General features: G+C 36.5%; 1 protein-coding gene across 5 annotated transcripts in view; it reads right to left on the reverse strand.

The window, feature by feature from the left end:
* Window positions 1-11,262, reverse strand: part of LOC306862554 (semaphorin-4D-like) — a 55,543-nt gene extending 44,281 nt beyond the window's left edge. For 4 of the 5 annotated variants that reach the window (XR_013783580.1, XM_079405426.1, XM_079405428.1 and 1 more), the window contains exon 1: window positions 11,148-11,262. The gene's annotated coding sequence lies outside the window, so the exon portion shown is untranslated. Of the gene's footprint in view, window positions 1-11,002 lie in introns of all 5 variants that reach the window. The other variant, XM_079405427.1, reaches the window with a different exon arrangement.

An 11,262-nucleotide genomic window follows, 5' to 3' on the forward strand; every position in this document is an offset into this window, starting at 1 on the left:
TTAATTGCATCACTTTGTCTAATTGGTTTTTAATTGGTTCTTGGCGGCTCTAGAGGACGCATCTGAGTGTTTTGATGTGGTTTTGTCTCCAGACCGCCTTAAGGCTCAAGTCTGAGACATCGCTGAAGTCCTCTGGGAGACAAATGTATGGCAGGCGTCTGGCCCACTTCTCCTCATTAGGGTTTAAGCCTGTCTGCACTCTGAAACCCACAACACAACCGCACATGATACTAAATACCATGTCATAAATCACATCAAGTCACGGTTTAACATACAGGTACAAAGAATGACCATCAGGGATAAATTGAGACATTTTGACAATTATGCATAGCAGCATTACTGCTCATTTGCATGTGTCAAACATCTCCACTTTGAACCACTGGATTGGAAACAACGCTAGATTTCCATACAGACCCAGATTCCTTCTCACCTCAGAACAATGGCAGCTAATCACCCAAACGTTCATTGATCCCTGCAGGACTCTCCCAGAATGCAACGGGCCACTAAAGGTCAAATGCTTCTTTTTCCTTCATTACACTGCTTCAGGAATGAGGAGACGCTCAGAATGGAACATTTACAACACGCAAACGTTCCAGTTCTGTGGGTTTCCACAATATGGCCAACAACCCAATTGTTATATTTCCAAAAGTTTCCAATGAGGGTATGAAATTCCTCAAAGATTCCAAGAACCTGAGGTGCTTCGACCGGGATATAAATCTGCAAGCAGACGGAAAACACAAGCCATAATCAAACTCTCCCAATACATCCCATATGAATCACAAAGGTATTAATTTACCAGGCGCCATTATATTATTCATGTCTAAAACTTGAGATTTAATTCCATTAGGAAAAGGTTGCAACCAGGGTTTCTACAAAAAAGCAATTTGCAAACACTTAAGTGCACAAACTCCATCTAAACAACATGCAAAACATTCATAAAGCATTTAACATTTTATGAGTGAACGAGAATATAAAGTCATCCATAAGGATTTGATTGCATGCTAGAATGCTTGACCATGAAATTATTATTGCGGTTTGCAACAATAAGCATGACTATTATGTGAGCAAATCTCTAACCCGAAGTATTAAAGTTCAGCGTGTGCTTTGATACATCAAATCAAATGTTTTGTTGAGGTTTTTCCATATCAACAGTGCAAACACACACATGCTGCATCTACGATCCCTGTGCACTTTGAAGTCGGACAGATTGGGAACAGCACGCGTGTGTGCTTTGATCTCGGCCCTCACACACAAACTCTCAACTGAAGGGAGAAAAATGCTGATTACAGTGGAGGTTTAATTATGCATTTGATCACAGCTGTAGGAAATGTACGGATACGTGCCACAGCAGCAATAAACTACATCCTACTAAGTCTGACAGGAGGATTTTACAGACAATACAAGACTGGAACTTCACATGTTTTTTGAGCAATGTTTGCTTGATGTTAGGATGTTGCAGATGCTTGCTTTTCAGTTGCTAATGTCCTTGTTTTTATTGTTGTGATTATTATTTTTTAATGACTATTTCACTTCCTATTATGTAAAGCACTTTTTTTCTTGAAAAAACAAGACACTAAAAAAAAAATCTAAATCATAGACTTAAGCAATTAACAGAATCTGTCAAATGTGAACGCTCAACTAATCTATTGTCATTAAAATTAGGAATATGCAATATATTATAATATAATATCCAAAAAACAAGAAATATTACTTAAACTGACCAAATGTCTTCAAACAAACAACCAACAGAACCTATAAAATGTGCAACTAATCTATTGCTTGTTATTGAAATATGCAAAATGCATCCAAAAACATCCAAGAAACATTTAGACTCAAATGCCTTCAAACATCCAACAGAATCTATAAAATGTGCAAGTCTGCAATTTATCTACTGCCTATACGTTAAATTCTCAATATGCATCCAATAACATCGCAAAAAAACATTACTTAAACTTACCAAATGCCTTAAAAGAAATAACTAAAAGAACCCCAAAAATGTGCCAGTTCTCAACTAATTTGTTGCCAATGTGTTAAATAAGCAAAATGCTTCCAATAACATTTAAAAAAAAAAAAAAAAAAAGCAAGAAACATTAAACTCACCAAATGCCTTCAAACATTCAATTAATCTACTGTCTATATAAATTCACAATATGCATCCAATAACACCCCCCAAAAACAAAAGGCATTACTTAAACTTACCAAGTGCTGGTAAAGACGCTCTGAACCTCAGAGAAGACGACCACAAAATCCACAAAGATGCAAAAAAACAAGTGAGAATCATTTCAGAGTCTGCTGGTCTCATATGTGTCTGTTTGCTTCCAGACGTGTGTATAATTTAGAGTAAATCTGCAATTTTCTGGGTGTCATAAAGGTTGATGGTTGTGTCTGGCTGTGGAGGTCTGAACTGCAATGAGAAGATATTCAGACCTCCTCCTTCCCCTCTCGTTCTCTCCCTCTCTCTGAGAAAAGCATGTGCCAAACGTCACAGTCGTGCAGAAACGGCTCTCAAATCAAGACGGTTTAACCTCAACGTTCACTCTCAGCTAAAGCAACAATTAAATATGAATGTCAGATAATAACATACTCACATACACACACCGTTTGAAGCCTCTGTGACAGGTGCAAAACAATAACGGCAGATCAGCTGGTGCGCTTTCATGCATGCGTGCGTGAGTGTGTGTGTGCATCGTCGTGCACACTTGAGACGGCTGACAGCAGAATATAATCAATGCACATGCAGCACAGAGGGGGCTGGGTCAGTGTTTGCTGTGTTTCTATTGTTTACAGGGTCATGTTGTGTCCTCAATGCATTGAGATGGACCGGTCGGCTCTCTAACCAGGGCTGGGCAGAGTTCTGATTTCAAGCTGATCCACTCTTATCACATTTCTATCCTAAATTTAACCACTACACAAGGGACGACAACACAGACTCCTGAACAGAACGCAAAACCTGAGCTGATCTCACAAACTGTTCTGTGTGGATTTAGCAATTAAAATTAGTCTGGAAATACACAAAAAAGAAGAGAAAAATTCAGATTTCACAGTATAGATATTTCAGTGGTGTTTTGATTACATAGGCACAATATCATTATCAAACTATTTAATTATTTACATCTGAAGCAGATAAATGCACTTTAGTCCTCTCCGTTCAAACGGTATACTTGTTTTCAATGGCAAGTTATAGAAAATAACATTAGAAAATGAATATAAAATATCAAATGTTAAATAATTTTGAGCTCAGTTTTAATTAAAGCATGAAAAGTTTGTACATAATACAGAATTCTTTTAAATATAATACATAGCCAAATTTTTTATTATGTTAAAAACAAGTTGATAATACAGATTTTATAAAATTCATCTACACTTGATTTTCTAAAGTTGTAAATAAAACACTATTCCAGTCATTTTATTTCAATGTGATACTTCCCATTTCTTTGTAATTTCTATAATGGCACATGCCTAGATTGAAAAAAATTGAGACTTTTTAATAATCAATAAAAATGTTCATGTTATTTCACAATAGATCATTTGAGGGCGTTATGAAAGAAACGGTCTTTGCACTAAAAGAAAATGTGCATGTATATTCGTTTAACTGTGTCTCCACGCCAATCATTTACCAAATTTAATTTGCTAGTCTTTCCTCATACTTGCTGGCTTGGTCTGAATTAATAACTTCTCTTTCGGAAACCGCTGTTCTGGAAGAACGGATACAGATTGTGACTCCTTGTTTTGATTTTAAAGGGAGGTGTACCAGTGAAATTACATCAGTTCTGCATACATGCATGCCCTCAGACAACAGATTTTAATTGAGGAGTGTAAAGCCGCAAAGGTACAGATATGTGATGCGTGTCTGAATGGACTGGGAAGCTTTGAGTTGTGAATGTGAGAGTCTGTCTAGCACACTCTTCAAACAAACATTACAAAACAGCAAGAAAAATCCAGTTTTTATTGCAAGTGCAAATATGCATAAACATGTTGATATTAATGTTTTGGTTAAAAATGTTGCACTCAACATTCTAGAATGCTGAATAATGATACAATGTAACACTTCAGAACACACTGGGCCCTAAACAGCCTGAATGACCATGAGTCAGTGTACTAGAGTAGTTGTCGTTTGTGATTGGTTCCCATGCGTCTTTCTGGTAACAGCATCACACGTGGTTTAACCGTTCATCACCACCCCAACTGACAAAGTCACAGGATTCTCATAAAACACAAGCAAAGATACGGATCCTGCCAGTTTTCTATCAAATTCTGACATCATATGATGGATGTTTTCATTCAGAACTGGCTAGCAAGTAATTCAAGAAATGGAAAGTACATTGAATGAAATATTACATTTTGAAGTAGAAAGCCAGAAATAGAAAAGTGTACTCCAATAACATTAATTTACAACTTTATTGACAAGTTTTATTCCATGTCTTCTGAAGTATTGTGCATGATCACTATTCGACATATTTGAATATAATAGACTAAAAGTAAGTGCAAATGAAAGCTGTGGTTTGGAATAGTGCGCACTTGCTCACAAGGTAAAAAGGTAAGTGAGGCTGAAAATGATCATGTTAAACTAAATTATGACTGTTTTGGTGCAAGAGACCTTGACGAGCTTCAGGGAGAAAAAGAAATGCTACAGAAGTGTAAAAAACAGCCTCTCTGACACAAGATGTTTTGCACTGGCCCAAGAACACATTTAAGGTGCGGACCGCTCTTTCCTCTACAGATCTGTTTCTTTTCAAACACTCCCTTCAGAAGTATTTCATCTCTAAATTCTTGTTTTACTGCTCATCTCCCTAAACACAGAAAACAGTGGCATTAATAAACTCGTTAATAAAATGAATGGTCCTTTATTGGCATCAATGGTTCCATGAAGAACATTTAACGTACACAAAAGGTTTTTTTATAGTAGAAAAAGGTTCTTTAGATTATTAAAATGTTCTTCATCAGTTTTGGAGACATGTAGCATTCCATCACTTGCTCACCAATGGATGCTCTGCAGTGAATGGGTGCCGTCAGAATGAGAGTCCAAACAGCTGATAAAAACACCACAATAATCCACACCTCTCCAGTCCAGCAATTAACATCTCATGAAGCCAAAAGCTGCATGTTTGTAGGAAATTAAGATATTTAGAACTTCAAACTATTGCTTCTAACTAAATAAATTTGTCCATAATAATGATTTTTCCATTGTAAAAGTCCATCTCACAACAAAATCCACTCAGATATTTGTTTAGAACTGTTTTGGCTTGTAAACAGTGTTTTATCAGTGCAGATTTCTTTCCTGATTCAGACGAGATTACTTTTCACTGGAGGAAACATTATTATGCATGATGGATTCATATTGCAGACAGAAGCAACGGTTTGAAGTAAAATGTGGATTATTGTGATGTTTTATCAGCTGTTTGGACTCTCATTCTGACGGCACCCATTCACTGCAGAGGATCCATTGCTGAGCAAGTGATGGAATGCAACATTTCTACAAACCTGATGAAAAAACAAACTCATCCACATCTCGGATGGCCCGAGGGTGAAGACATGTTTAGCAAATGTTAATTTTTGTTTGAACTATTCCTTTGAGAACGCACAAAGACCAGAAGATGTTTCCCTGGAAGCGCTAAATGCAAATAGGGAATAATCATGATCATTTCCCAAGAATGAATTTGCTGGCATTAGTCTTATCTGGTCAAAAACAACACCCATGTCCGATAACTCATGGCACGCAACCGAAACAAAGAGTGCTTTGAGATGCTTCAAAACAGCCAGAATGGCCTTCCCATCAGCCAATAAATCGATTACCTCTGGAATGAGAATGAGTTTTAGGAATCTGAGGTTAAAAATTATTATCCCACACAAGCGTGAGTCTCATCCTGTGACCCAACACAACCTGACACTCATTAAAAACCAAACTTACCCTATTTACTTCCATATACATGTTTCTGGTCTCACTGCAGGTCTTCATATTATTCCATCAACTGACTGATTAGCTGATGGATCTCTTATTTTTCAATCACCTCACATAGACGCTTTTTCACCAACCAAATCAAAACATTCAGCCTGCTTTGCATTCAAAGAAAACATCTAAAGTGGCTGAGTGGTTCAAACTGACTGGTTTGTCAAATCTCTCGGGCTTTTTACTAATGCATTCCACTACACAGACTGCAGATTCACACCTCTGACCTCCAATTACCAGGAGCTTCTTCACATGCCAAGAAATACATGGAAACCACAGGATAAGGGTCAATGAAAAATAAGACGTGTGTGGGCCTAAAAATGACAGAAGAGAAGAACGAGGAGAGAAAAATGCATTAAAAAAAACAGCAAGAAGCAAAAGCATCAGAGAAAAGTGACCATTTGACCAACACATGACCCTACATTAAGGCCTTTTAAAGAAAACAAGTCAGTTTCCACAGAATATGAAGCAGCACAACTGTTTCCAACATTGATAATAATCAGAAATGTTTCTTGAGCAGCAAACCAGCATATTAGAATGATTTCTGAAGGATCATGGGACACTGAAGACTGGAGTAATGATGCTGAAAATTCATCTTTGATCACAGCAATAAATGACATTTTAACAGATATTCACATAGTTATTTTAAATTGTAAAAATATTTCACATTTTTTCTGTTTTTACTGTATTTTTGGTCAAATAAATACAGCCTTGGTGAGCATAAAAACATTTTAAAAACTTACTGACCTAAGTGTGTATACAGTAATATACAATATTTGCAATAATAGCTGCTAATTATTCAACTGTAGCTTAACTAGGCCTATGTCATCTAGATACAAAAACGGTTTCAGAAAAGTTGTTATATGGATATGCATATGGATGGCATATGAATTCATAAATGTAAAAAAATGCAAAGCATTACTGATTGTTTGCCTACTTTCACTGTAGAATACCACTGTGTGTTATTGATAACTAACACCATTAAAAATCATTTTTGTTACTTGAAATAAAGCTGAAATAAAATAAAAAATTAAAATGACAAACTGAAATAGAAATAAATTTAAGCTACATTGAAATATGAAAAAAAACATGGCAAAATATGCTACTTGAAATAAATAAAATATAAACATTAGATAAGAAAAATATTGACATAAAAATTTGATATGTTGCCTTGACAGCAAACTGAAATAAAATAAGTTTTTACTATTACAAAAAAATGACTAAAACTGAAATGAAAATATATTTAGGCTACACTGAAATAAATAAAATGACAAAAGTACATAAAAATGCTTTGAGTTTGTAAGGCATAAAAACGCATGTGCATGGCCAACATGGTAAGCAGAAGTGACACACAGCACTGGCCTGTCAGCTGAACCGTGACGCTATCACTGGCTTCAGGCCATCATTATTATTCAGCCCTGTTATCGATTACCAAGCACTGCTTACTTGCTGTATCTTTTCTAGAAAAGAACCAGAAACAGCAGCTATCTGAAGAAACTGTGACTGCTCTGAGACCTGTGCAGGTGTTGGGGGCAACATACACTAGCCCTTGGTCAGATTAGAGGGGTAATTATTCTCCAGAAAGGTAACAGAATAAGGGCGTCCTCCTATCTGTCCATATCCTTCTCTCCGCACTAATCTGGGAGACGGAGGGATGCTGGCAGAGGGACACAAAGCACGACTGTGTTCAGCTCACAAATCTCGAGAGTGGCACTTTTGTGAAGTAAAGGAAAATTAGACCCAGTGTACGGGTCTTTTTCAGCATCCACAATGTGGACGGAACGTTAAATCAGGGTCGGACAGCGGTTAGGGCATCGATGTGGTTTTGGTCAGATTGCATTTCACTAGCATGCAGAAAGCGGTCGAAACTAATGACAGACCCCTGCTATCACTTCAATTCAAGTCGAAAGATGGTCAATCGCTGCATTGATTGATTTAAAGCAAACCTCGTTTTTTCATGCAGTGATCAGTTTTGAAATTCTAGTGGAAAGAACATTCAAAATACACTTTAAAGTGTTTATTTTTGCACTTTATCTATTTGCATCTGTAGATTTCAATTTCAGTAGGCTATATCTTTAAGGCTACGAGTTTTATTTCTAGCTATCTATATTCCGTATAAGGCTTTTACTGAAGGGTTTGTTCATTAATCATTTGGTAAAATAAGTAAAACATTATTTTCTGGCTGTTGACGGTATTTTCTGATTTATGGAGTGATAAAAATGTTCAGATTTCTATTATTAGATTTTGATTATCTACCATTAAATATATGCATATTACTGCATATTTAACTAGATAATGACTCATTTGCATATTTAGACAACATTTTAGAAAACATGCAATACAAAAATTGTTTGCAATTCTTCATGTAATGAATCAGCTGAGGAAGTATGGTGATATAGGTCTAATTTAATTGTTATCTTAAATAATGATGAAACTGTCCCAATGAAGTTTAAATTCAGATCTACATTTGGGTCCGTTAACCCAATAATGAAAGTTCATCATTGAAATTCATCATTGAAAACAAGTGGTTAAACAGGTCTGAATCTTGGTGGTTTTGTTCTGAAAGGCTGGTTGTGTTGTGTTTATCGATGGGCCGCTGGGGTTGGTTCACAGGGATATTGGGTGCCTGTCTGACCCAGCGCCAGCTCATTTGGGTTACGTGATTCTATCATGTTGGACCATGAAGGCAGGTCATTGTCAGGCTGTGCATCGACATGAACCGTGTTTAGAAGAACATACTAGGGCTGTGCAATTAATCAAATTCGATTATCATGCGCATCTAGTCAGTAAAACCGGTTTCTTGATTAGTAGTTAATCGCCATCACCTGCTTTCAAATGGAGCAGGAATTACTACACAGAGCCGTAGTTCACCGACAAGATAGGCAATATCACGTTCATAGTTGCAGACGAATCGCCTTCGATTATGAACACGGTATTGCCTAGCTTGTTGGTGAACTACGGACCTGTGTAGTAATTCCTGCTCCATTTGAAAGCAGGTGATGGCGATTTACTGCCAATCACTGAACCGGCTTTACTGACGAGATGCACATGATAATCGAATTCGATTTAATTGCACAGCCCTAGAAAATACGCTATATGACCCATTCATAAGATCATTTCCTCATTAAAAATGCCCCAAGGGACTAATTTAACACCAATGAACCCATCGGGGGGGCAGGCGAGTGATGGCATCTGCTCTAATTATTACAGCACATATCGAGATCAAGGTTATGCACAGAATAAAATGCTAGATTACTGCACTGCATTCTATGTTTTAAAAACAGTATGTGAAACAGCATACAGGCATTTCAAATAGTAGTATGCTACTGTTGTCACATGACCTCATTACTTGCATGCTTAAACTAGCAGTCTACCAAATAATCCAATCCGATATTGTAGGTCATCAGGATTACATGCATACAGAAAATGCACATAATATGCAGTTGTAAATTAATTAATGTAAAATGTAGTAGGTTTACTAAGAATTTTTTTTCTATCCATCAATCTATCATTTTGACATTTGACTTTTATTTGGTTAACTTACCAATAAATAATGACAATGACTTCTGCTCCTTAAATTTTATAAAAGTTTTATTCAACCAACCTTTCTCTTACTTAGATCACAAATAAATAATCAAATAATAATAATAATATTTAAAAACATAATAATTATTATTATTACAACTAATAATAATTAGGGCTGCAAAGGGGCAGTACATTTCGGGAACGTCTGGAAAAAATCTCCAAAAGTTTCCAAAAAATCCTGTAAAGTTTTTGGAAATTTACCTGAAACTTTTCATTACTTTGCTGCAACTGTAATAATAAATGAAGGAATTCATCAGTAATGTAAATGTCTATGACAACATAAATTAAGGCCAAAAATGACTAGTGCTGATTATAATCGGAAATGCATTTAAGAAATGTAACATTTTCTTTTTTTAATGTGATTATGCTATAATAGTGATTTTTTATTTATTTTTTAAATAACACTATCATGTTCTTTTCAAACAAATTCACAAAACCTTTCAGTTTTCACACAATTTACAGCAAAATACCAAGTAGTCCTAATTTAAAGAATAAATTCTGTCATTTCAGGGGTCAGATTTTAGGCATTAGGGGTCAAGAGGTCATGGACACACAGGCGTTTAATGATAACCCTCTACTGACAGCCAACAATTCACGTCAGGCTATATTCTTCCACTTACGAGCCACTTTTACCTGCTTCTATTTTAGACAGGCTTCAGGCACCTGCTCTGAGATACGAAAGAGTTTCTCTCTATGTATCTACGAACAGGTTGAAAAAAAAAAAAAGAGGAAGATTCATGCAGTTTAAACAAGATACATGAACTGTTTTGGAAAATACTGCATTTAGCTGACATTTAAAGCACTGATATTTTCTATTTTAAACAACATCTTTAGACTACTGTACATGCATTTATGAGAGAATGTGTGCATGTTTGCTACAAATTACTCAATGCATGTCAAATGACATTTAAATGAAACTACAGAACAACAAAAACTTTAACCTAAATATTGATGTTCATACAGTAGGTTCATAACCATGTTGCCACCAAATACTTTAAGCATTGCTTACATAGATTTGACCAAGTTTGAACAACCTGACTACTTCTCAACTAGCAATGGCAGAAAATGCACAAAGAAAAAAAATGGTCTCATTTTGAACTAGAAGACTCTTTTGTTGTTCAGATGAAAAGTCTGGGATAATTTATGCGAGTTTGACTGCAGACCTCCACATGACCCTAAAATGCCAGACTCACATAAAAAAAAACAACAACTAATCAAACAGTACGACCCAGACAGGTTAACCAAGTTAACAGTGTTTGAATTAACTTATGCAAACAGTTAAAAGGAACAAGAGAAGACAGCGGAGTCGCCAATGAGCGTTTGTACTTTAAAACAAGCGAGCATTTCCCTTTTGTTCGGTTGTTTCTGAACCAAATATAAAGTAACACCGAATAAAGCATTAACTAAACGCGTTCAAACAGCTGTGGAGAGTAAAACTGACGTGTATTGTCGTGTAAAGGAGGAATAAACCTGCTGTAAACGATCCAGACGCGGAGGAACAAGTGCAGCTCAAAGTCCTCAAACCTCTCGAGACCAGAGTCCATAGAAACCGAAGAAAAACAATCGACAAACCCCGAAAACGCAGCGAATGAATCCCGAACACACACACACTCACCCAGGCGGCGTCAAGGGCTCCGCTCCTCCGCGCTCGGGTTAAACGCTTACAGCTTAAAGAGCTCGTGAGAGCTGATGCCACGACCTGTTTCTCGCTCTCAGCAATTGTGAGTGAG

Source organism: Barbus barbus (assembly GCF_936440315.1).
Source record: "Barbus barbus genome assembly, chromosome: 43".
In the NCBI taxonomy this organism is placed as follows: Eukaryota; Metazoa; Chordata; class Actinopteri; order Cypriniformes; family Cyprinidae; genus Barbus; species Barbus barbus.